This window comes from Pleurodeles waltl, chromosome 2_1, assembly GCF_031143425.1.
Source record: "Pleurodeles waltl isolate 20211129_DDA chromosome 2_1, aPleWal1.hap1.20221129, whole genome shotgun sequence".
In the NCBI taxonomy this organism is placed as follows: Eukaryota; Metazoa; Chordata; class Amphibia; order Caudata; family Salamandridae; genus Pleurodeles; species Pleurodeles waltl.
The window spans coordinates 620,051,080-620,077,840 of record NC_090438.1 but is presented as its reverse complement, the minus strand read 5'-3'; the positions used below and the strand labels follow the sequence as shown (position 1 = coordinate 620,077,840).

The window sequence follows — 26,761 nt, the reverse complement described above, 5'->3', positions numbered from 1 at the left end:
GCCTTTTGTGCTGCTTTAACCACTGCTTGTGGGATACGGTCGTGCAAGTTCTGCCACAGATCCTGGAGAAGACCCGGGCTAACATCTCCCAAGCCTTTGCTGATGGGAGAGATGCAGCTAAGTTCACCATTCCCTGTGAAATGGACACAACCAATTCTACAGGTAAATGGGATGCGTTGACGGTGGCCTTGAGGAGCCATGCCTGGTTGAGGGCATCTGTTTTTCCAGGAAATGTCCAACAGACCCTCATGGACATGCCCTTTGATGGCACCTGTCTCTTTGGGGACAAGGCGGACTCAGCGCATGAGAGGTTTGAGTGCCGGGCTATGGCTCGATCCCTTGGCCTCTCTGTTTCACCTCACCACCAACAGTCCATATTTTGCCCCTTTCGTGGCAACGGAACGGGCTTCCTGTTGGGTCCCTTTTACAGCCACCGGGGATGCAGAATCCTGCAGGCCCATGGGACAGGAAAACACAGGTTTGCCCACTCCACCCTGGTGCAGCCTCCAAACCTTCCTAGTCAGTACCCACCCTCATATACCAGTTGGTGGCAGGATTCGCATTCACCTGCCCCACTAGAAGACCATAACGACAGACAGGTGGGTTTTGCATATCATACAAAGGGGGTAATCCCCACCGGCCATGCCTCCATCTTACGGCCCCTTACCAGATGATCATCTGGCAATTCTCTGCTAGAAAGTCACGGCTCTCTTCGCCAAAGGTGCCATAGAGAGTGTCCCTGTGCCAGAAGTAGGTTGTAGTTGTTATTCCTGCTACTTTCTGGTGCCCAAAAAAGGCAAAGACTTATGTCCTATCCTAGACCTTCGGGCCCTCATTCTGTTCTGCAAGAAGAAGTTCAAAATGATCACTCTGGCTCAAGTCTTGTCTGCCTTAGACCCAGGAGACTGGATGGTAGCGTTATACTTGCAGGGTGCTTGTTTCCATATTCCCATCCTGCCTGCCCACGGGTACTGTCTCCGATTCCTAGTAGATCACGAGCACTTCAATTTACTGTGATCCCTTTGGGCCTTACCAGCACCCCTCGGGTGTTCACGAAAGTGATGGCGGTGGTTGCAGCTCATCTGTGCAGGTTAGGGGTTTCGGTCTTCCCCTATCTCGATGACTGGCTGTTGAAGGCAGACACGCCCCAGAAAGTTGTCTCCCACCTTCAGACTAAGGCGAACCTCCTGCATACATTGAGGTTCACTATAAACATGCCAAAGTCTCACCTGACTTCCTATCAGATGCTCCGTTTAATCGGGCTGTTCTGGACACAGTGCAGTTTCGGACCTATCCTCCCAAAAAGCGAATCAAGAATATTCATGCTATGATTCTGATGTTTCAGCCTCTATCCTGGCTTTCGGTGAAAACAACTCAGAGGCTGCAGGGCCTCATGGCGTCCTGCATCCTGCTAGTGACACATGCCAGATGGCATATGCGGGCTCTTCAATGGGACTTAAGTTCCAGTGGGCACAGCATCAGTGTAATCTCTCCGACATGGTCTAGATCTCGGAGGGGACTGTGAAAGATCTGCTGTGGTGGCTTTGGAATCTGGATCTCTTGCTTCCCCCAACCAGATATCTCAGTAGTGACAGATGCCTCACTACTGGGATTGGGCGGCCACATAGGAGAGGCGTAGATCATAGGCCTCTGGTCTCATGCGGATTCTGGGCCCAACATCAACCTTCTGGAGCTCCAGGGAATCACGCTTGCATTGAAATACTTCCCTCTCTCAAAGGGAAAGTAGTGCAAGTGTTCACAGACGGCACTACTGGCATGTGGTACTGCAACAAACAGGGTGGAGTAGGGTCCTGGACACTTTATAAAGAGGCTCTGTGATTCTGGACATGGCTGGCACATCAGGGCATATCGCTGGTGGTTCAACATCTGGTGTGATCCCCAAGCGTCAGAGCAGACAAATGCAGTCATTGAGTCAGTCGATCTAGAATGGCGTCTACATCTAGAAAAGGTGCAAGGTCTCTGTCACAAATGGGGAGAGCTTTGGTTATCTGTTCGGATCTGTAGAGAGCACTCAATGTCAGCTGTTTTGCATGTTGAAGTTTTCATGACTGCACTCGCTCTGCAACGCTTTTAGTCTTGAGTGGATCTCGGGCTTCCTTTATGCCTTCCTGCCAATACCACTTCTGGCCCAAGTAATCTTTGTGGCTCCAGACTGGGCACGGAGAGTACGGTATCCAGAGCTATTGAGCATGGCCACCGATCTTCCAGTCAGACTGAAAATTAGGGAGGCACTTCTGGTGCAGCAGCAGGGGATGGTTCTCCATCTGAAGCTGTCCAATCTTCGCTTTCCATGTGGCGATAGAGCGGCGGCAGTTGACGGCTTTTGACCTTCCACACGAAGCCTGTGAGTTTATCTTGGCAACCAGGAGTCCCTCCACCAAAATGGTATACGCTTGTCGGCATCAATTTGTGTCATGGTGTAGAAACAAGTCTCTTGATTTCCTCCACCGACCCTTTTCTGTTACCTGTATCATTAGCTCTTCGGAAGGTATGTATTTCCAGGATGTCAGCTCCGAAAAAGTCGGGGTTCAAGCCTTGCAGGGAATGTGGAGGTTGCTTGTCTGTGACTGATCTGCACAACGATTGTCTTTGGTGCCTCAGTTCCGATCACGACTTCCAAGAAGGCGGATCCTGCCAAAAGATGAATACGAAGGCATTGAAGGAACGCGAGGCAAAGCTTTTCTTGGCAAGGTCCAAGAAGGAGAGGAAGCAGCACCATCGGTCCTCTTCTGGAAAGTCATCCCATAAGAAGTGACGTCATCGTGACTCTCGACGTCAGTCCAGAAGTCGGTCGAGGTCTCCATCGTCCCGGCACCAAAGGTCTTGGGAAGTGAGTCCGACTGTGTCCCCCTCAACCTGCGACGCCGCAAACGTCCCCGGCCCCGTCAGTCTTTGAAGTTGTGGATCCTCAGTCATCTGGCTTCGCCGCTGCATCCTGAACCTGAAGAGTCCAGCCCGGCACCGGCTCCACAGGCTTATCCTTCGTTCCCGGCTCCGGGTACGGATCCTGCGGCATTCCTTAATGCCATGTTCCAGATTTTTCTAAATATGGCTCCGGGAGGTGGTGCGCCGGCTGGCCCCACTGGTCCCCTGGCTTTCAATCTCGTTCCAGCTCCATATAAACCAACGCCGTTTATACCATTTTGTTTGGCTGGAGATTCAAGTCAGGCCCCTCTGCCGACAGTGCAGCCCTCGACGTCGAGGGAGAGACCTTTGATGCTGGTGTTGGAGGTGATGGGGTCGGATGTCGGCATCGGATGCGGGTGCCTTCTCCATGGCGCTTATGGATCCATCTGCGGCGTCGGTGGATCCGGAGAACCTGTCATGACGCCTTCCCGGCACCATTCACCGACGTTGCTCTGCTCCATGACTTAGACTTTTAGAGGAGAGGGAATATCAGCAGCAATTCCTCGAAGAAGGGGAGATCACTGACCCCCAGGGTGATTTCCCTGGGTTGGACACAGCAAGTGGTCTTGAAACCTCTCAAATATGATCTGCCATCCCCTGATGAATATACAGAGGAGGCAGCCTCTTACCAAACTTATTAGGAAGGCAGCAGCATTTCTGGATCTTCCTTTACCGACGGCGCAGGTGAAGACCAACCTTTCGACTGAGGATTTGCATTCTGCTACAGCCGTGGTGGATCCTCTTTTACCATTTAATGAAGCCCTGATGGATCCGATCGAAGAGGTTTGGAAGAAGCCTGTTTTTTTCTTTGGCTGATAGTAGGTCGGTGGCCAGGCATTATAGATCTGCGCCTGAGGACCCGGAGTTTTTATCCAAACACCCTTCACCAGAGAGCTTGGTGGTGCAAGCATCCTGCTCTTTGAGGTCGGCCCCTGGTTAGTTTCCGGGAGTACCGTCGGACCGGGAATCCAAATGGATGGACCAATCGGCCAGGAAGGTGTGTTCTTTTTGCAGCATGGCTCTAAAATTGCCAATGCAACATGTATTCTGGGCAGGTATATCCATGCCATAATGGATGCGACGAAGACTGTACTTCCGGACATGTGCCAGGACTTGTGTAGTCTTCTTTCGGACGCTCGGGTGGCGGCTACACAGGTTATTCAGACAGGGCTGGATACCAAGGACTCTATTGCAAGAGCGATGGGGACTTCCGTTGCCTCCAGACGGCATGCGTGGTTACGCACTTCTGGATTTTCGACAGACGTCCAGTCTATGTTGCTGGATCTGCCCTTTGATGGGGCAAAACTGTTTGGTTCAAAAGCGGACTCTTCGCTAGAGCGCTTTAAAGAATGTAGGGCCACAGCTAGATCTTTGGGTCTGCAGGCTGCTGCTACCCCATTTCGATCTCTTAGACGGCTGCATGTTTTTGGAAGAGGTTCTTCCTTTCGTGGGAGATCGCAGCAGTCCTCCAGCCTCCCTTATCGCTCATACAGGGGGCGGGGTAGAGTCGGCACAAGAGGTGCCACCCAGCAGCAGCACCCTTCCTCTTCCGCTGGAGGGTTACCTCAAGGAAAGAAGCCCTAGTCCTCTCACCATTGTTTCTTATACCTCTCCGGTAGGGGGAGGCTTTCACTCTTTCTTCCCATATGGGAGTCTATAACAACAGACTTCATCAGTTTGGTGAGAAGAGGTTACGCCCTTCCCTTTCGGGAGATTCCGCCTCACTTCCCTCCCCGTCTTTCCTTTTTGTTCAGAAGATCATCTCTTGCTGTTACAACAGGAGGTTCTCTCCCTATTATTGAAAGGTGCAGTGGGGTTGGTTCCAGAGTAAGAAAGGGGTCAGGGGTGTTATTCCAGGTACTTCCTGATCCCAAAGAAGGATGGTCATCTGAGGCCTATTTTGGACCTGGGGATTTTGAATTGGTTCCTCAAACAGGAGAAATTAAAAATGCTGACTCTATCACAGGTGCTTTTGGTGTTGGACAAGAAAGATTGGATGGTGTCTGTCGGCTTGCAGGATGCTTATTTTCACATTCCCATTCTCAAGTCGCACAGGAAGTATCTCCGGTTTGTGGTAGGATCGCAGCACTACCAGTTTGCGGTCCTTCCTTTTGGTCTTACTTCCGCACCACGGGTCTTCACGAAGGTGATTGCAGTTGTTGCAGCACACCTAAGGAGAAAGGGAGTAGCAGTATTCCCTTACCTGGACGATTGGTTGATCAAAGCTGAGCCTCCGGGGCTTGTGCTGCGTCATCTGCAGCTGACAACCCAGTTGTTGTTCAGTCTGGGTTTTTCAATAAATGTGCCCAAGTCTCACCTAGAGCCCTCTCAACGTCTCCTGTTCATAGGGGCAGTACTGGACACAACATTGAATCGCGCCTTTCCTCCGCCACAGCGGATACGGGACATTCAGGCGCTGGTTCCAATGTTTCAAGAAGGAGCAGTAGTTCCGGTCCTCAAGGTCCTTTGTTTGCTCGGTCTGTTTGCTTCTTGCATTCTGTTGGTCACGCATGCACACTGGCATATGAGGGCTCTTCAGTGGTGCTTCCGCAAGCAGTGGCTTCAGCACAGAGGAGCTCTCGGGGAATCGATGAGGGTCTCCAGAGACACTGCAGCGGATCTCCGATGGTGGGCTGTGGAAGGCAACCTTTCTCAAGAGAAGCCGTTCTCGCAGCCAACTCTGGTGGCCACAGTGATAACGGATGCCTCCACCGTAGGGTGGGGAGCTCATCTGGAGGATCTGGAGATCAAGGATCGTTGGTCTCCAGTAGAGCAGAGGTTTCATATTAATCTGCTGGAACTGCGGGCGATTCGTTTGGCCCTCAAGGCCTTCCTCCCTTCCCTTTGCGGTCAGTCAGTTCAGATTCTGATGGACAACACAACTGCGATTTGGTATATCAACAAACAGGGGGGTGTAGGGTCGTACCTTCTTTGCAGAGAGGCTCTGCGACTCTGGTCCCGGGTGCGGGACCATCGGCTTTGTGTAGTGGCAAACCATTTGGCCGCGGTCCTAAACGTACATGCGGACAAGCTCAGTCGCTTCTTCTCGGACAACCACGAGTGGTGTCTGCATCCGGATCTAGTTCTTTACATCTTTCGGATGGTTTTTTTTCCCTGAATAGACCTCTTTGCCACTCGAGAATGCGCATTGTCAGTCGTTATGCAGCCTCCAGTATCCGATGCAAGGAGCGTTGGGGGGCGCGTTTCAGATGTCCTGGTGCGACCAGTTGCTTTACGCGTTTCCTCCCATACCCTTGATTTCTCGGGTTTTGAGGAAGATTCGGCAAGACCGGGCCCAAGTCATTCTGAAAGCTCTGGATTGGCCATGAAGGGTGTGGTATGCAGACCTTCTCCGACTCACTGTACCCTCCGCTCCGTCTCCCTCTCAGGGCAGACCTCCTTTCGTAGGGGCAGGTTCGACACACCACCTCCAAAGCCTGCAGCTTCATGCCTGGCGATCGAACGGGGCAACCGGAGTTCCTTTTCTCTCCCACCGAAGGTGGTGGATGTTCTTTTATCAGCCAGACGACACTCCACCAAGTTGGTCTATGCAAGTAGGTGGGCTAATTTTGTTCGTTGGTGTGGGGAGAAGAAAATGTATCCCTTAAGTGCCCATCTTTCTGATGTTTTGTTGTTCGCGTTGTCATTGGCTCAGCATGGTTGTGCTTTGCCCACGGTTAAGGGCTATCTTTCGGCCCTTTCGACTTTTTTTATATCTTCCAGATCAGCCCTCCCTATTCAGATCTCCTTTGGTTGTTCGATTTTTGAGGGGGCTTACTAATAAATTTCCTCCCAGGCCTTTTATTATGCCGCAGTGGGACTTGAATTTGGTGTTGACTTCCTTGCTTCCCATTAGGATATTTGTTTTTCAAAACGGTGGCCATCACTTCGGCTAGACGTGTTAGCAAACTGCAGGCTCTTTCTGCTCACCCGCCTTTCACCACTTTTTATAAGGATTAGGTGGTTTTGAGGACCAGGGTGGCTTTCCTCCCCAAGGTGGTGTCTCCATTTCACTTGGGACAATCAATAACTCTCTTGACGTTCTACCCTCCTCCGCATCCATCTAAGGAGGAGGAAAGACTCCATCGTCTGGACCCTAAGAGGGCTCTCAGTTTTTATGTCGACAGGACGAGAGAGTTCCGGTTGGATGAACAACTCTTTATTGGATACGTGAGGAAGGGGAAGGCCGTCCACAAGAGAGCGATCTCCAGGTGGGCCGTTCTTTGTATTAAAATATGTTACTCATTGGCAAAGAAGGATCCTCCTGAGGGGATCAGGGCTCATTCCACCAGGGCCAAGTCAACCTCATCGGCTTTGGCCAGAGGTGTTCTGATGGTGGACATCTGCAAGGCTGTGACTTGGTCTTCCCTCTACACCTTTGTGAAGCATTATTGTTTGGATGCAGAGGTGCGAATGGATGGCAATTTTGCGCGGTCGGTGCTGCAGGATTTCCTGGTTTGACCAGACAGACACCCTCCGAGGTGGTACTGCTTTGGGACTCTATTCATTAGGTGAGGAATCCACAGGTAGTTGTATCCATCAGAAGAGCAAGTTACTTACCTTCGGTAACGCTTTTTCTGGTGGATATATTAGCTACCTGTGGATTCCTCACGGTCCCTCCCGCCTCCCCGTTGTCTGTCTGGTCATACCAGGATCGGCATGGGTGTGAAGAGACGAAGAAAGGGAAGGTGGTGCAGAAGTGTAACAGCTCACGATGGGTGCTTCTTTGCATCAAAAAGTGCTACGCTTTGGCTAAGAAGTTTTTTTTTTAAAAATACGTATTTATTTTTATTTATATTTTTGCCAACTTCATAGGGATTCGAGAGGTACCCATAGTTTGTGGGTTCCCCTGGAGGAGAACAAGAATTTATCCCAGAAGACTCGGAGAGGCATCGGTCGACTGCACCATCGGCTTCATTGGGGCCTATTCACCCAAGGTCTGATTTGGACCCTTTTTCCTATGGGGAGGAATTGGATGGATCCCTGGACCATTATGAATACCAGGATGACCATGCTGTGGACTGGGAACAGGATTTGGGTGAAGCCAGTGGTCTGGATACTTCTCCTGACGCTGACATGCTGTCTCCTCCTAGTGTGGCTATGGCGGAGGAAGCAACTTACAGTATGGTGGTCAGTAGGGCAGCTGAGGTCCTCAGCCTTGAGCTACCTACTGTGGAAGTCAGGTCTAATTTCCTGACTGAGGTGCTTCAGCCTGGGGCTTCTACTTCAGAACCCCTTCTCTCATTCAATGAGGCCCTCACCGATGTCCTTTTTGGGTACATGGTCCAAACCCAACACAGGGGCTCCTGTGAACAGGACTATTGCTAGCCGCCATTGGCCTGCACCGACCGACCCAAAATTCCTGTCCCAACACCCCACTCCTGAGAGTCGTGTTATCCAGGCTTCCACTTCTTCAGGCGCATTCCCTTCCATACCCCAGGATAGTGAATCCAAAAGGCTGGAACAATTTGCCAAGAAGTTGTTTTCTTCCTGCAGCCTCGCACTGCGGTCTGTGAACACTGCATGTTTTTTGTGACGTTATACCCACTCCCTGTGGGTTACAGTTGCGCAAGTCCTGCCGCAGATACCGGAGGAGGCCCGTGCTATCGTCTCCCAAGCAGTGAAAGATGGGAGAGATGCAGAAAAGTTCACTATCCGTTGTGGGCGGGATACGAGAGACTTTCTGGGCAGATCGGTTGCAACAACAGTGGTCTTACGGCGCCATGCCTGGTTACGCACTTGTGGCTTCTCGGGGGATGTCAAACAGTCACTCATGGACATGCCCTTTGATGGCACCCGTCTCTTTGGAGACAAAGCGGACTCTGCCTTGGAGAGATTCAATGATTCCCAGTCTACGGCTCGGACCCTTGGTCTTTCCTCCGCCACTCGCCCACCGCATTCAGCTTTTCATCCATTTCGTGGAACACGGAAGGGGCACCCTGTCATGTCCTCAACCCAGCCATCGTGCCACGCACGCTGGGCAGCCAATGCATGGCCGAGGTCGTGGAATTCCACGTGGCTGTGAGACAGGGAACCATAGGTCTGTCCATTCCACCTCTGCCCCCCCCCCCCGCTGCAGTCTCCAAACCCTCCTAGTCCGTCCCGTCACTCCTACCCAGTTAGGGGCAGGATCCGCCATCACCTGCCCCTCTGGGAACTTATCACCACTGATGGGTGGGTTTTGCAGATCATTCGGAAGGGCTACTCCTCCCCACCCTCCTTTGGAATCTGCAGCACCACACATGCCACCATCCTTCCATCATCTTCCGGAGGATCATTTTGTGCTTCTCCACCAGGAAGTCATGGCTCTCCTGGCCAAGAAAGCTATAGAAAGAGTCCCTGTGCCAGAAGTGGGTCGTGGTTGTTATTCCTGCTACTTTCTTATACCAACGAAGGACAAGGGCTTACATCCAATCCTAGACTTTCGGGTCCTGAACTACTTCCTCAAGAAGGAGAAATTAAAAATGGTCACCCTGGCTCAGGTTCTTTCTGCCTTAGACCCATGAGACTGGATGGTAGCGTTGGACTTGCAGGACGCTTATTTTCACATCCCCATCCTGCCTGCCCACAGACGTTACCTACGATTCATGGTAGGTCACGAGCACTTTCAGTTTACCATGCTCCTTTTCGGCCTTACCACCGCCCCTCTGGTGTTCACAAAAATGATGGCGGTGGTTGCAGCTCATCTGTGCAGGTTAGGGGTCTCAGTTTTCCCCTACCTCAATGACTGGCTGTTGAAGGCGCCTTCTCCCCAGACAGTCGTCTCTCACCTTCAGACTATGGCGAACCTCCTGCACAAGCTGGGGTTCACTATAAACATGCCGAAGTCACACCTGACTCCCTCTCAGACGCTCACTTTCATTGGAGCTGTTCTGGATACAGTGCAATTTCTCGCTTATTCTCCAGACAAGCGAGTCCAAGACCTTCAGGCTATGATTCAGATCTTTCTTTCAGCCTCGGTCTTGGGTTTCGGTGAGTGTGAGCCTGCTGGGCCTCATGGCCTCCTGTCTCCTGCTAGTACACATGCCAGATGACATATGCGCACTCTGCAGTGGGACCTAAAGTTCCAGTGGGCGCAGCATCAGGGAAATCGCTCAGACATGGTCCATATCTCGGAGGGGACTGCGAAAGACCTGCAGTGGTGGCTTTAGAATCCAAATTGTGTCAACAGCAGATCCCTCTCCCTTCCCCAACCAGATCTCTCTATAGTGACAGATGTGTCACTTGTGGGTTGGTGTGGCCACATGGGAGAAGCAGAGATCAGAGGCCTCTGGTTTCCGGCGGAGTCGGGCTCCACATAAAAATGCTGGAGCTCCGGGCTCCGGGCAATCAGGCTTAGGTCAACAACATTCCATCCCTCTCTAAGGGAAAGTGGTGCAGGTGTTCACAGACAACACTACCGCCATGTGGTACTCCAACAGACAACTCGGGGTAGGGTCCTGGACCCTTTGTCAGGAAGCACTACGCCTCTGGACATGGCTGGAATATCAGGGCATTACGCTGATGGTTGAACATCTGGCAGGCTCTCAACGCCAGAGCAGACAAACTCAGCCGCGGACGCACAGTCGATCACGAATGGCGTCTCTATCTGGAGGTGACGCAAGGTCTCAAGTGGGGAGAGCCTTGGTTAGATCTGTTTGCCTCCGCAGAGAACACGCAATGTCAGCTGTTTTGCACGTTGGAATTTTCGAAAACTGCACTCGCTCGGAGACGCTTTTCATCTCGAGTGGAGCTCCAGCCTCCTGTACGCCTTCCCGTCTAGCCCTCTTCTACCCAGAGTTCTCAAGAAAATCAAGTACGACCGGGCCCAAGTTATCTTGGTGGCTCCGGACTGGGCTTGAAGAGTGTGGTATCCAGAGCTATTGAGCATGTCCATCCATCCTCCACTCAGACTGCCTCTTTGGGTGGATCTTCTGTCACAGCAGCAGGAGACGGTTCTCCACCGGCACCTGTCCAACCTCCACCTTCATGCGTGGAGATTGAGCTGCAACAGTTGAATGCATTTGCCCTTCCACCCAAAGTCTGCAATGTTTCTTGGCAGCCAGGCATCCATCGACTAAAACTGTATATGCCTGTCGTTGGAATAAATCTTGTGGCATGGTGTACCAACAAATCTGTTGATCACATTTGTGCCCCTCTGTCAGAGGTTCTTCTGTTCATTATTTAGCCCAGCAGGGCTCTGCTTTGGGCACCCTTAAAGGTTACCTGATCAGCCCTCACTCTTTAAATCTCCTATTGTCAGTAGGTTCTTAAAAGGGCTCACCCACTTATTATCTCCCACTCCATTTATTATGCCTCAGTGGGATCTTAATCTTGTACTTACTTATTTAATGTGTACCCCCTTTGAGCCAATGCATAATTGTCCCTTGCGGATCCTCGCATTCAAACTGTCTTTCTTTGTCGCTATCACCTCTGCTTGCAGGGTGAGTGAGCTCCAGGTGCTTTCTTCAATGCCTCCAAACTTGTCTGTACACCCTGACAAAGTGGTGTTACGCATTAGAGCTTCATTCCTTCCTAAGGTATTTACACCATTTTATGTAGGCCAGTCCATCACTTTGCCTACCTTCTACACACTCCCACACCCTTCCCATGAGAAGGGGAGAGACTCCACTGTCTGGACCCAAAAAGTGTTGGTGTTCTACCTCCATTGTACTAAAGATTTCCAGGTGGACAATCAACTCTTTGGCTATGTGGGTGCTAAGAAAGGGAAGGCGGTGCAAAAGCATATCATCTCTCGATGGGTGCTTCTTTGCATCAAAATGTGCTACACTTTGGCTAAAAAGCAACCTCCTGAAGGCTTGTGTGCTCATTCCAACAGAGAAATTGCGGCTTCCACTGCGTTAGCACGCGGAGTTCCTGTCCTGGATATCTCTCGGGCAGCTACATGGGCATCCCTGCACACGTTTGATAAGCATTACTGCCTGGATAGTCAGGTCCGTCGAGGCGGCTACTTTGGTCGTTCAGTCCTGCAAGACTTTCTAGTATGATCTTTGTTCGCAGCCCACCACATAGGATGGCATTGCTTGGGTATCAATTCTAAGGTAAGGAATCTGCAACTAGAAGTCTCTATCAGATGTACAGGTTAGTTGCCTTCGGTATTTGAAATATCTGGTGGGAGACACATTCTAGTTGCAGCTTCCTTACCGCCCACCCATCCTCCCCGCTTTGCGAAATTATTTCTGTGGACAGGTGTTCCACCCTTTCAGGTCCTTAGCTCTGTCACACCAATCTCAGTGTTCTTAGCGGCTCTGCGCTCTGGCGTGGAAAGTCGTTAAAAGAAACTGACATCACTGCGGGAGGGCGGCGTCAGTGTACTACTCCAGACGTCATCAAGGCATCAGTCGATGCCTGCGGAGTCGAACAACGCCACCTACAGACGCCCAAGGGTATTGCTCGAAGAAAAATCTCCAGATACAGTCTAACGCCTGGGGGGAAATTCTAAGGTAAGGAATCTGCAACTAGAATATGTCTCTACCAGATATTTCATTACCGAAGGTAAGTAATTTGTACTTTAGGCCATTTGTGAGCTTGCATAAGGGGTCGCACCCCTTATCAGTATAAAGGTTTAAAAAAAAAAACCCTAGTTTCTAGTGGCTTCTGCACCCCACCCCCTGCCAAAAGGGGCAGATCGGCCTAATTAATAAAGGCCAATCTGCCCCTGGGGGGGGAGAAGAAATGATCTTTTAAAAAAATTGCTTGAGGGGGGAACAACCCTTGCCTAAGGGGTCACTCCTGTTCTCAATATAAATAAAAGCATCCCTGGTGCCTAATGGCTTCTGCCCTCCCTGGGGGCAGATCAGCCTATTTCTGATGGATACAACTACCTGTGGATTCCTCACCTAATGAATACTCCCATTGCGCCAGCGTTCGACGGAAATCTTCTTCCTAGCTTCTGCACGTCGACGAGGACGTCACAGTTGCCCACGCGACGCTGTCTGACGTCATACAGGCAATAAGAGGTCCTCGCCGACGTCAGTTCACTTTTTTCCATGCCATTCGAAACGGTTATCTTAGAGGGAGCTACTGTTGCTGTTCGACAGTTACAGTGTGTTTTTTGGATCTATTTTTTTCTTTGAGATTACAATGTTGCAAAGAAAGTCAGGATTCAAGCCCTGCCGTGAGTGTGGGGGCAAAATTTCGGTAACTAACTAAGACTGTTTGTGGTGTCTTAGTTCCGATCATGATGTTGACAAGTGCGATTCGTGTCAACATAGGAATCCTAAGGCCCTGAAAGAGCGCGAGGCTAAGCTTTTTCTGGCGAAGTCGAAAAGGAAGGAAAAGAGACGTCATTGAAAATCCTCATCACCGAAGTCTCATCGGCGTCATCGGGACTCCCGGCGTCATCGAGAATCACGGCGCCGGTCGAGTAAAGAGAGGTCGAGGTCACTATCAACTCGACGTCGGAAGACTTGGGAGGTCAGTCCCACTGTCACTCCCCATCCGTCGACGCCGTTGCCTTCTCCAGCCTCACCGACTTCGCCCGGGTCATCGGGCCAACCACCTTCAGTGTTTGAGGTTCCGCAGCCTCAAATATTTTCTCCGTCGTTGCAGACGTCGAGGTCGGTGTCGCCTTCGAACCAGGCACCCCAGTACCCGGCTTTCCCGGCCCCTGGAGCTGATAGTACCGCATTTTTAAATGCAATGTTTTCCATCTTCCAGCAGATGGCTCCAGGTGGTGGACCGGCTGGTCCTTCGGGCCCTTTGGCCTTCAACATGGGTGCTCCGGCTCCGCTTCGACCGGCACCCTTTATGCCCTTTCTCCCCCTGGGGAACGTGGGCTCGGTGCCGGTATCGGCTCCGGTGGCTCCTGAGACTTCGGCTCCGGCGGCTTCGATGTTTCAACCAGTGGCGCCGTCTAGACCTCCTGCAACTCCGAAGCAGTCTTCTCTCCATGCGACTCCTCGATCGGCGTCGTTCTTCAACATCAGCTGACGCCATGTCGACGCCGAGGATAGAGGAGAGGCTGCACTCGAGGAGGCTTGCTCTCCACCTCCTTGAAGAGCAGGAGTACCAGAGACAAAACATGGAGGAAGGAGAGATTGAGGACTCTCGTGAGGGTCTCCATGGGCTGGACACTGCTAGTGGCCTAGATACTTCCCCCGAGTGGGACTTGTCACCTCCTGGGGAGTATACAGAAGAGGCGGCCACTTTTTATTTTGTTATCAGGAAGGCAGCTAGCTTCTTGGATCTTCCTTTGCCGGTAACTGAAGCCAAGCAGAATTTGTTGACAGAGGTGTTGCACCCGGCCTCTACATCGGCAGAACAACTTTTGCCGTTCAATGAGGCTTTGCTGGACCCTGTTTTGGAAGTCTGGAAGAAGCCGGGGTCTTCTTCAGCTGTCAATAGATCTGTGGCTAGGAGGTATCGGGCTGCACCGGCTGACCCTGGTTTTCTTACCAGACATCCAACACCTGAAAGCTTGGTGGTCCAGGCTTCCTGCTCGGCAAGGTCTGCTCCTGGCTCTTTTCCATCTGTGCCCTCGGATAGAGACTCCAAGAAGATGGACATGGCATCCAAAAAGGTGTTCTCTTCATGTAGCATGGCATTGAAGTCCACCAATGCTACATGTATTTTAGGAAGATACATTTATGCCCTGATGGACGAGATTGCATCAACGCATACGGAGGTCCCTCAGGGGCTGTTAAATCTAGTATTGGATGCTCAGGCAGCTGCAACTCTGGTTATCCAATCTGGGTTGGATACAACTGACTCCATTGCTAGGGCAATGGGCACTGCTGTAGTTACGAGGAGGCAGGCTTGGCTTCGTAACTCATGATTTTCCTCTGATGTGCAGTCGACCCTACTGGACCTTTCTTTTGTTGGGAACAAGCTCTTTGGTGCCAAGGCGGATTCGGCCTTAGAGAGGTTCAAGGAGAGCAGGGCCACGGCCAAGTCGCTGGGCTTGCAAGCCACTTCTTCTGCCTCCTCCAGATTTTTTAGGAGGTTTCAAGGATTTGATTGTGGCTCCTCCTCCTCCTCCTTTCGAGGGAAATTCCAGAAGCCTACCTCTGCTCTCTCCTATAGATCTTTTAGAGGGAGGGGTAGGGTCCGTACCAGGGGAGCCTCTCAGCAGCACTCTGCCTTTTCCTCTTCCTCTGGAGGGGTGCAGCAGGGGAAGCAGCCTTAGGCTTCCACCAATTCCCACTCACTCCACTCCTGTAGGGGGGAGGTTACTGAACTTTCTCCACAAGTGGGAGGTCATAACTTCAGACTCCTGGGTTACCAGCATTGTGAGAAAAGGCTACACCCTTCCCTTTTGGGACTTTCCGCCCCCCATCCCGCCCCGCCCATCTTCTTGTTCAGAAGAACACCTCCTGTTGTTGGAACAGGAGGTTCAAGTCCTCCTTTCAAAGGGCTCGGTGGAGTTGGTTCCAGAGCAGGAAAGGGGTCAAGGTTGTTATTCAAGGTACTTCCTGATTCCCAAGAAGGATGGTCGTTTGAGACCAATCCTGGACCTAAGGATCTTGAATTGGTTCCTCAAACAGGAAAAGTTCAAGATGCTGACCCTAGCTCAGGTGCTTTTGGCACTGAACAATGGAGATTGGATGGTGTCTGTCGACTTGCAGGATGCTTACTTTCATATCCCGATACTCAGGTCGCACAGGAAGTATCTCCGTTTTGTGGTGGGGTCGCAGCACTATCAGTTTGCGGTCCTCCCGTTTGGTCTTACTTCAGCACCTCGAGTCTTCACGAAGGTGACGTCGGTGGTTGCGGCAGAGCTCAGAATTAATGGGATAGCAGTATTTCCTTATCTAGATGACTGGTTGATCAAAGCCAGGTCTCCGGAGCTCGTGTTGCATCACCTGCAGTCGACAACCCAGTTGTTGTTCGACCTGGGCTTTTGGGTGAACATGCCCAAATCTCACCTAGAGCCCTCTCAGCGCCCCCTGTTCATAGGGGCAGTACTGGATACAACATTGAACCGAGCCTTTCCTCCGCCTCAGCGGATTCAGGACATTCAGGCGTTGGTTCCAATGTTTCAAAGTGGAGCAGTCATTCCAGTCCTCAAGGTCCTACGTCTGCTCGGTCTGTTTGCTTCTTGCATACTGTTGGTCATGCATGCTCGCTGGCACATGAGGGCTCTTCAGTGGTGCCTCCGAAGGCAGTGATCTCAACACAAAGGGGATCTCGAAGGCTCGGTGAGAATCTCCAGAGATGCTGCCATGGATTTGAAATGGTGGATTGCGGACGGCAATCTTTCCAGAGGAAGGCCGTTCTCGCAAGCTACGCCTGTGGCCACAGTAATAACGGATGCTTCCACTCTAGGATGAGGAGCTCATCTGTGGGACCTGGAGATCAAGGGACTTTGGTCTCCAGTAGAACAGGTGTTTCATATCAATCTGTTGGAGTTACGGGCTGTACGTCTGGCTCTCAAGGCCTTCCTCCCGTCCCTTCTTGGTCAGTCGGTTCAGGTCCTGACGGACAACACTACTGCGATGTGGTATATAAACAAACAGGGAGGGGTAGGGTCGTACCTTCTCTGCAGAGAAGCTCTACGGCTATGGTCCTGGGCAAAGGACCATCAGATTTGCTTGGTAGCAAATCATCTGGCCGGAGTCTTGAACGTACGTGCGGACAATCTCAGTCGCCATTTCTCGGCCGATCACGAGTGGCGTCTCCATCCAGATCAAGTCCGGTTAATCTTCCAGATGTGGGGGTTTCCTCGGATAGATCTGTTTGCCACCCGGGAGAACTCGCACTGCCCGTTATTCTGCAGCCTCCAGTATCCGGTACAAGGAGCTTTGGGGGATGCGTTTCAGATGACCTGGTGCGACCAGTGGCTTTACGCGTTTCCCCCCATACCCTTGATTCCTTGTGTGTTGAGTAAAATTCGCCAAGACCGGGCTCAAGTCATCTTAATTGCTCCGGATTGGCCAAGGAGGGTGTGGTACTCTGACCTTCTCCAACTCTCACTGTGCCCTGCCCTCCGTCTCCCTCTCAGGGCAGACCTCCTCTCGCAGTCGCAGGGGCAGGTTTTACACCCCCACCTCCAGAGCCTGCACCTTCATGCCTGGAGATTGAACGGGGCAACCTGAGTTCTTTCTCTCTCCTGCCTGATGTAGTGGATGTTATCTTATCGGCCAGGCGACACTCCACTAAATCTATCTACGCTAATAGGTGGTCTAAATTTGTGGTTTGGTGTGGAGAGAGGCAGATTGATCCCTTACGTGCTCATTTGTCAGATGTTTTATCTTTTGCTTTGTCTTTAGCACAGAGGGGTTGTGCAGTGGCTACTGTTAAGGGTTACTTGTCTGCCTTGTCAGCCTTTCTTTGTCTTCCAGACCAGCCTTCTTTATTTAAATCACCAATAGTACTTAGATTCTTGAAGGGCCTTATGAATAAAATCCCTCCAACTCCTTTCGTTATGGCTCAATGGGATTTGACTGTGGTTCTAACTTTCCTTATGGGGGTCCCCTTTTGAGCCTATGCATTCTTGCCCCATAAGATTATTGGTTCTTAAAACGGTTTTCCTGGTTGCAATTACCTCTGCAAGGAGAGTGAGTGAGTTGCAGGCTCTATCGGTAAAACCCCCTTATACATCTTTTTATGGGGATAAGGTGGTGTTGAGGACGAAGGCTGCTTTCCTTCCGAAGGTTGTTTCACCCTTTCATTTGGCCCAGACAATTACTCTATCCACGTTTTATCCTCCGCCTCATCCGTCAAAGGAAGAAGAGAGACTACACCGCTTGGACCCAAAGAGGGCGCTAAGCTTTTATATAGACAGGACAAAGGATTTCAGGCTGGAGGATCAGCTTTTCATCGGATACGTGGGAAAGAGGAGAGGAAAGGCAGTCCACAAGAGAACACTCTCCAGGTGGGTTGCTCTTTGCATTAAAATGTGTTGCTCTTTAGCAAAGAAGGATCCTCCTGATGGTATAAGAGCTCATTCCACTAGAGCTAAGTCGGCCTCTTCGACCTTGGCTAGGGGTGTTCCTGTGGTCGACATCTGCAAGGCCGCAACTTGGTCATCCCTTCATAATTTTGCGAAGCATTACTGCTTGGACTCTGAGGTCAGAAGGGATGGTCATTTTGCACGGTCAGTGCTGCAGGATTTCTTGGTTTGACCATTCAGGCACCCACCACCGAGTGCGGTACTGCTTTGGGACTCTATTCATTAGTTGAGGAATCCACAGGTAGTTGTATCCATCAGAAGAATGAGTTACTTACCTTCGGTAGCGACTTTTCTGGTGGATACATTAGCTACCTGTGGATTCCTCGCGGTCCCACTCGCCTCCCCGTTGCCTGTTTGGTCTAACCAAGTAATTCTTGAGTGTGCTCCTCTTGGTTTTGAGGATTTGTATATATTATGTATATATGTTTATATCTATATATATAGTTAATATATTTATTTACTTGTTTAAAAAAAAAAATGGTAGGTTGAATTCTCAGAATGATGTGTTTGTTTGGAATATCATTAAATATTACTATTGTTCTTTCATCTCAATGGCCTATTATTCTCAGGCACGTAAAAAATGTTGGTACTGACGTCGGCATGTCGGCGAGGACCTCTTATTGCCTGTATGACGTCAGACGGCATCGCGTGGGCAACTGCTCGTCGACGTGCAGAAGCTAGGAAGAAGATTTCCGTTGAATGCTGGCGCAATGGGAGTATTCATTAGGTGAGGAATCCACAGGAAGCTAATGTATCCACCAGAAAAGTCGCTACCGAAGGTAAGTAACTCGTTCTTTAATAGCATTATGTCCATGGCAGTGAAGGGGTTAAAGACATGAAGACAACACCCGCTTTAGCAAGAGGTTTCTGTTGACCCGGTGACAAAGTTGATGCAGGATACATTTGGGACTTTCCTATGGTAGTAGTATGACTATTTTGCCATTATCATGCTTTTGAATACTGTATTTGAGATTTAAGGTGACATTGCTATTTGCGTGCCCTCCACTTGAACGTCATATTGGTTCTGCATGGAATAGTTACAAGGTGTATTTTCTCTTCTAGGGAATGACGGCTCCAAACGGGAATGAACAAGAAGGAACTGACCATTTTTATCTCACGAAGAAAGAGGGGACATAAACATGGACTATGTTATGAATTTAGAGTTTGATAGGTTATGTGGAATACCCCTTCCCTAAGATTTCTGTGAAATAAAGGTTTTTTTTTCTAATTGTAAAGGCTGCTGATTAATAAAATGGACAAAGGAAATGCATAATCCATGGCTCCGGTCTTGAGATTGAATCATAGTTCATAATTTCAATAATTATCAAAAGTAAATGTGCTTTGCTAATGTGTCCCTCATTAGTGCTGACCTACCATTAGTATTTTTTTTGTGAAAGCTAACTACCCAACTGCATCTCCAATAACTTTTTTTTAACCAGTTTTAAATTGCATTTTCAATATCACAATCTTGAATAAATTACATCTATGAAAGTTACATTATCATTAGTAAAATCCGCAATCCAGCTACATCGTCATTAATAAAATAGTTTCACATCAGTATCAGCAGGAGTCCTTGGTTCAGTCCTTAAACAGCAACATTGGAAAAAACAAGTCATGTGTTAATGTTAACTCACATTCTGCCATTACCATAAGTGCTATTCAATCTTCCTATCTCAAGCAGGTACTGCAAACATTGAAAATCAACAGTGACATCCATGAAGCTATAATGGCCACTAGGAAGCTATTCGGGGACATCAAAGGGTGTAACAGAAGGGTGTTGTCACTCACCCATGGACAGGCTGGAAGGGGTTATGATGGAGATGTGGGAATGTGGATAAAAGGGGATGGGGAGGAGGGGGTTATGTCCCCGCCAGGGTAGGTTTAAGTACGGGCCACCAACTCTTGAATGTGTGCAAGTCAAGTAATAGTGCTTCCCATTCCACATTTCTGGGGTATTTGCGTAGTCCTCATATTTCTTGCCTCCTGAGCTCCTCTCCCTGTCCCCACTTCAGTATTGCTGCACACCAGTGGGCTATATCTAACAATACCTGGGCTTTCCAGTGCATGGCAATTAGTCTGCATGCTATCAGCAATGCTTGGTTTATAAACCAGTTCGCAGCTTTATCTGTTTTTGAGCACCTGAACAATCCCAACAGTGCAACTTCCATTGTGAACACATCCAGTCACCTCTCAGCAATGACACCCATAAGGTTACAGACTGAGCAACTCCAGAATACGTGCATCGTGTCAGCACCTGCATGTTGGCATCTCGGGCAAACAGAGGAGGACCCAAACATTTAGGACAGAGTTGCAGGAGTGAGGTAAGCTATATGAAATATATTATGCAGGATCTACTGAACTTGGTATTCTGCATCATCCTGGGGTATGTAAGTACTGTTTCCAGTATTTCCTTGTCGACTCGCCACCTAAGCCCCACTCCCTAAGGACTACATTTAACAGGTTGTGTGCGGTGTATGCTAGTGCACAAACAAACCAGGTGACAAGTCTACAGCCTCAACCCATTATATACAGTGTGTGTATGAGAGGGTGTTTATGGGGTTGCCATGGAGCCAAAGATGGCAGCCGTGGAGTAACTTTGCTCCAGGACCTGAATGCCGCAATCAACATTAATCCTGTCATTACACACACACGACACACACAGAGACAGACACAGTGCTGCATCAGACTGTCGACTGGCCAGAACCAACCTTGCATACCATACCGGGCATGCCCGGCAAAGGGGGAGGAGGAGGGTGTAGGGAGCTGGCTACTACAAAGACCACAGCTGACACTAGCAGACTTTTACCCCACGGAACATGATTTTAGTCATCCTGCATACAGTGATCCAGCAACGTATTGGCGCGGTAGACTGGGAACACACCATGGGTAAACCGAAATCACCAAAACCTCACCCCTGTCCACCCTATCCCACACTCCATCATGGGGAGGAGCCTTGACACGGGCAAAGACCTCCAGCTCTCCACAGGACTTGGGTGAAAAACAGGCCACCATCCTACTTACCAATAAATCCTCTTGCTCATCAGTAGAAGCGCACATAAAGGAGATATGTGTGGAATTTGGTCTCCTTCAGAAGGACCTGCGAAAATTGACTTCCCGGTTCACCAACACAGAATGTAATATCACAGAGATGGTACCACAGTTGAAGACCCAAAAACAGACCACCCAAGACCTTCTGGACAAAGTGCACTTGTTAGGTACATGCTGAGTCATACCAGGCTAACGCCAAGTGAAGCATGCCAATGAAACTCATGACCAGGTTGTGACCCTGCCATTAGCAGACTACCTGTAAAAACCAAAGACCACGGGCCAGCCCATCCACTTCTTTCTTCAACACTGTAGGTGGCTTTTTAATCAGTCTGCTCCACACTATTAACGAGGGCTTCCTGAGGCACCGTACTGCAGTATCTCTCGGATTGCCAGCCTAACTCTAGCAAATACACAGCTCGAATCCACTCATAAGGGGACAAACCTTGATAACTGCTGGTGTGGTGGTCCCCTACAAGAACAGAAATGACCCTGCCTACAGGCTGGATATTACAATTGCAATCTGCCATTCTTCAGTATGTATCACTCTGACCTACACAGCTAACTGGCCACCCCTATAATATCCATCGCCTATTCAGTGTAATAGACCAGGCATCCCCACTATATACTAGATCAGCCTAATAGTCTGTATTGATTGACTCTTATGGAGCACCTGTTTGCGACCCTATCATCCTTCGTTCTAGGTCCATGCCTCCTAGCTTACAACAAACTACTAAACATAAACCTCTCTTCAAGGGTCCAAGAGGGCTGCCTAATATTGCCCCCCTTTCCTGTTGGTCGTGGTTAAACAGGGTTGTCCCATCTCCCCAATCCTGTTCTCCATATCCATGTAGCCAATGGCGCACTGCCTCAGTTGGAAGAGCCCCGTTTGTGGGGGGAGGGGCGGGAATACAGCTGCACGGAGGAACTTAGTGTTCCTTTACGCAAATTATGTTCTACTTTACATCTGAGACATGAAAACCGACACCTCCTGTTCGACATCTGCCTTTCAGGACTTCTAAGCGGTGACTGGGCTCCAAGTTAACTAGGGAAAATTCTATACTTGTTCCGAGGTGAAACCCCACACCGCCAACATTGCCCCTACACTCTTAGCTTGGAAGTCCACAGCCTTCCGTTACCTGGGGTTCCACTTCACCACTTGCAGGAAGACAAATTTGAGGGCAACTCTTGTCAGCAGCTCCCCAGAGCCCTCACCGGCAAGATTGCATTCTCAAAGATGATAATCCTTCCCCAATTGCAGTATTTTGTCAACGTACCAGCCTTTCCACCATACCACTTCTGTGATCTAGATCATTTGATGGGGGATACAATTTGGAATGATGGGTTGATAGTGGTTCAGGGAGGTTTGAGGGGACCCATGTTTCGAGTCTTACTACCTGGTGGCACAGCTTGATTGGGTGGCTCGATGGCTGGTGGGCAAAAACACATTCAAGATCACCACTGATGATGCCCTGCTCCTTTCCTGGATGGTTGTCGTGGAAATGTCTAACCAGAAACTTTCGCCTAACAAACAAACCAGATTGTTCCATATGCCCCTAACATTGCAATACAGGGCCTCACCAGCGTGTAGGGGTCATTGACAAGAGAGCAGCTACCAGACTGGCAGGCACACTCATTTGACACAGTGGAAGACCTCTTCCGGGACGGCCAGCTTTTGACCAGGACTATGCCATCTCCCAGGACAATTCATCACATACTGATGCCTGCTACCTCAATGGACTCCCTATGGTAAATCCTTACAGAAAAAACTAGACACAAAGTTGTTTGTATAATATATCAAATGGTACACGGGTGACATCTTATCATTTGGCTTTGTAAAGCCATTGGAACACTTCGACATACCCCTGATGCAACTTAGGCAGTTCTGTACGGAGAACCACAGGAGGCATTTTCATGATCATCAATATGCCAGGGCCCTGGAATCACATAAGATGGTAAGACATAAAGCATGCTACAAGAATAACCAATAAGTGCTTCTACATAAGGGCTACCTCAACCCCTCCCCCCCCCTTAACAGAATATTCCTAGTGGCACACCTCACCTGCCTGAGATGCTCTTTCCCAGTGGTGCACCTTCAACACATGCTCTAGTCCTGCTGCACATTGGCACACTTTTGGGACAAGCTGCATAGCACTTTGGCCACAGTCCCATAACTTAATGCCACCGAACTAGGATTATTCCCATTGATGGAACCAACACAAAGTACAAGCCAAATTTGCTAAGCTGGCCCTCTTATTGGCCAAATGCCTCCTCTCTTTGTATTGAAAGGCCCCGCAACCGCGTCGCAGGCCCATGGCAATTGGCAGTGTCCTGCTAGGATGAGGCAGATAGGCTTGCACTACACTGGTTGTAGGCCGGCTGTATCAGACAGTGCCCCATCGCAGCAGCATGGGATGTGATGTTGCTACAAAATAAGGCCCTTACAGCAGGTGCTTCCCCTTGAAAAACCCATAACTCACTAAACCACAGCCTTACCCAATGACAAAGTGGAACCTTACCCATGCCAACGGGAGGCCCCATATTGATGAGGGCATCACGATTTCATCAGTTTACCCACACAACACCTCTCAATTCCCCAGTCAGATGAGAACTTCTCTTGCAATGCCCCTATGCAGGTGTACACATCACAAAGGAGAACCGCCACCTTTCTCCTCAATCCACCCATCCCCTCCTGTTAAAGCAACCTCTCATGTAACTACCCTTTATGTGCTCACTTTCACCAGGAACTTCATACAATTAAGAGGCCTGAAGGACAACCGACACATGGCCAAAGTTTGCCTTTCTGCTCCCAATTAGAGAGTTCAGCTCTTTTCAAAATAATTATTTGTTTATTTCCCAACACAGCACTTATTATATACAGCGTAACTCTGAGTGCTCCTGAATTCCTTGACCAGCAGCCTTCCACCATAGTTAGCCGCCCTCAAATTGCAAATCGTACCAGGCAATTTCCACTGCCCCAACCAGACAGCCCTCACAATGCAGTGCACATGATACCCCAAGCTGGAGTACGGCCACCCTCGAGTGACGTTCCCATGCACACGAGATTGCAAGGTACCTACATAGCTGATAGCTATGTATTGCATGATGTAATTCACTGCCAAATTTCCTTTTCCACTGTATAAACTATGTGTAATGTGTTGTTTGTCGCTGTACTGGCATATTGTCTGTGATGGCCCAGAGTATTTCTACGGTGGCCCAGCAAGCGCCCGTATGCCAAGAAATGACCTGCTTGAAGGGCATGTTCCTCCTGTGAGCATTTATAAGAAAATAATGTACCCCCCTGATACAAAGCAACTAGTGTACTTATGCCTGCCTCTACCCAGGCCCTCGTACCCACGCTACCAAACATTTTGCTGAATGAGGTTATGTAGCTCAGTGGTATCTCAAGCAAAGAATCTGCGTGATGTATCGCAAGCTCTGATTAAAACTCTCATGTGATCAGCAATAATCCATTAGCATCCTGTGAAACCTTGTCCTGGGGGAGGAAGATCCGCTAGACCACAAAGTGTGCTCGGGCTGCTGTGGGAGATTCAAGTTCTTCTGTGTGATTCCCTGACAAACAACTTGCCGACCAATGCACCTGGGCCGCCAACTAGTAATGTTCAAAATCTGGAGCCCCAAATACCCCTTAGTCTAGGGACAACTGTAGTTTACGGAGTGCAATGTGGCAACTCCCCTTGTTTTGAATGAAACTCCTTATGGCCAAGTGTAATGGATGGGATGTGCCTCTGGGTGACAGACCAGGAGGTTATAGGAAAAGTAAAGTAGCAGAGGGAGCATTACCATCTTAGATAGGGACACTCTACCTTGCAAAGTGCTCCAAAAAGCCATGTGGGGATGCCGGTTGCTATGCTTCTTAGAAGGTTGTCATCTATTAGATACTTTGTCTCGTGATAGATGTTTATGCCAAGGTATCAAAACGTGCGGGGCTCCTAACACAAAGGATTGGAATCCACAATGAAATGCTGCTGGGGACAGTTCGGGTGCAGCATAAACAGGCATGATTTGGCACAGGTCACCCCCAGGCCAGAAGCAACATGAAACTCCAGGGGTATGTCTTGGATATCAGCTATGCCCTACTGTGTGTTTCGGATGTAGAATAATGCATCATCTGCATATAACAAGACTACATGGATCTCCCCAGACAATGGGATACTCCAGGAACGCCCCTGCTGTTGGAGCCTCAGGGATAAGGGCTCCATTGCGAGGCCAAAGAGCAGAGGGGACAGCGGACAGACTTGCCACATTCCTCTGCTCACTCAGAAACAGGGGAAGATACACTGGCCAATATTCACCCGCACTGTGCGTTCAATGTATATGAGTAAAATTAACGCATCTAGTCATCCCTTGATGCAAAAAGTAGTCATGGTCAAAAACGGGCAATTTCAATCCACTATATTAAATGCTTCATGCAAGTCCAGCACCAAGCATGCAGCAAATGGCAACTGGACCAGAGGAAGCTTCATTACCCTGTGCAGAAGGTGTATATTTAAAGTGGTGGTGGACCTACCTGTGTGCACCAGACGTGGCATGTGTTCACACAGCCTGCCCGCTATAACCTTGTTCAGGATTTTATAATCAGACCTCAACATAGAATGCGGGTATTAAGAGGCAAGCTCCATGGGGTCTTTCACAGGCTTGGAAAAGGATACTAAGATTTGCGGAGGGTGGGCAGAAGTCAACCGTCCGTTTGGAACTCTTGTTAAGGTTTGAGGAGTTTCAGGGCTAAAAGGTGCTTGTAGGCTTTGTAGAATTAGATTTGGAATTCATACCCAGTGTTTTATGAGTTGCTGTGCCCCGCCTGACACTGTCTCTTTCTCTCATGAAAGGGGTGCGTTAAGATCTTCCCTATCTAGTGGACGACGGACTACTAAGTTGACAGACGCAAGAAAGTGACATATTGCAACCTGACTGTCCATAATAGAGGCTCATATGCGGTCTGATAATGCATAGTAAATGCCTTGTGAATCTGACTGATTTGTGACAATTGCTGGTGAATCCCTGATTATCGTGATCTGTGTGGGCAGGTTCATGCTGCACAGGAGCCAGGACAATAAACATCTGCATACTGCTTCGCATGGTACGCACGGATGTCGAGGTGTTGTAGTTGCTCACTCATTTGAGCATGTCTATGCAGTGCCTTAATCATTGCACCCAGCATTGTACAGTCAGCTTGGGCCGTAGTTTGCAGTGCACCCAGGGATGTCTAAATACAGGACATGTCACTGTGTGGGCCTGCCTTCACCCCTACAACCGCATGGATGCAGTGACCTCTGAGGATAACTTTCATCGCTTCCCAGTCAATTACCTTGGACACAGATGTTCCCCAGTTGTCGAGTAGGCTATGGAAGAGTGTCTCTGCTGTTGTGTCACAGAATACCTTATCTCCAAGCATGGTGGGCTGTAAATGCCTAGTGGGAACCTGTGACTATGACACTCCCCACTAAAACTGTACCTGGAGGGGATTAAGGTTGGAATAGGTCTTCCCCCAGATATTCTGCCCTTGATGCCAATAGCCTAGTAGCTGTGACACAGAGTATCCAATCGAATCAGATACGCAAAGCATGTGGTGGGGGGGGGGGGGCGGGAGAATTAAAGGAACATTCCCTAGAGTCTGAGTTCAGCAATCTCCTTCAGTCCAACAAAGTCTAGTGTTGAAGCCTACACCGGGGAGTATGGGAGTTGTAGGTGGGATCAATCACGCTGTGGGTCAACTAAACACCTAGAGTCAATGATACAGGGGATGTGGGCCCATTTAGTGAATATGGAGAACAAACGTGAGAAGTAGGCCTGCTATGTTGAATGGAGGGCCCTAAAAAAAAGACCGTCCTCCCATCTAGTTGCCCCTCGACCAGCATGGGACCGCCCTTCAGG

The 26,761-nt window shown here is 49.6% G+C and overlaps 1 long non-coding RNA gene across 2 annotated transcripts in view; it reads left to right on the top strand.

Moving 5' to 3' along the window:
• LOC138267052 (uncharacterized) overlaps positions 1–19,094 on the top strand; it is a 56,583-nt gene extending 37,489 nt beyond the window's left edge. For both annotated transcript variants that reach the window (XR_011199772.1, XR_011199771.1), the window contains one exon: positions 18,884–19,094. This is a non-coding gene — a long non-coding RNA (uncharacterized lncRNA). The remainder of the gene's footprint in view (positions 1–18,883) is intronic.
• Positions 19,095–26,761: the final 7,667 nt, after the last annotated feature.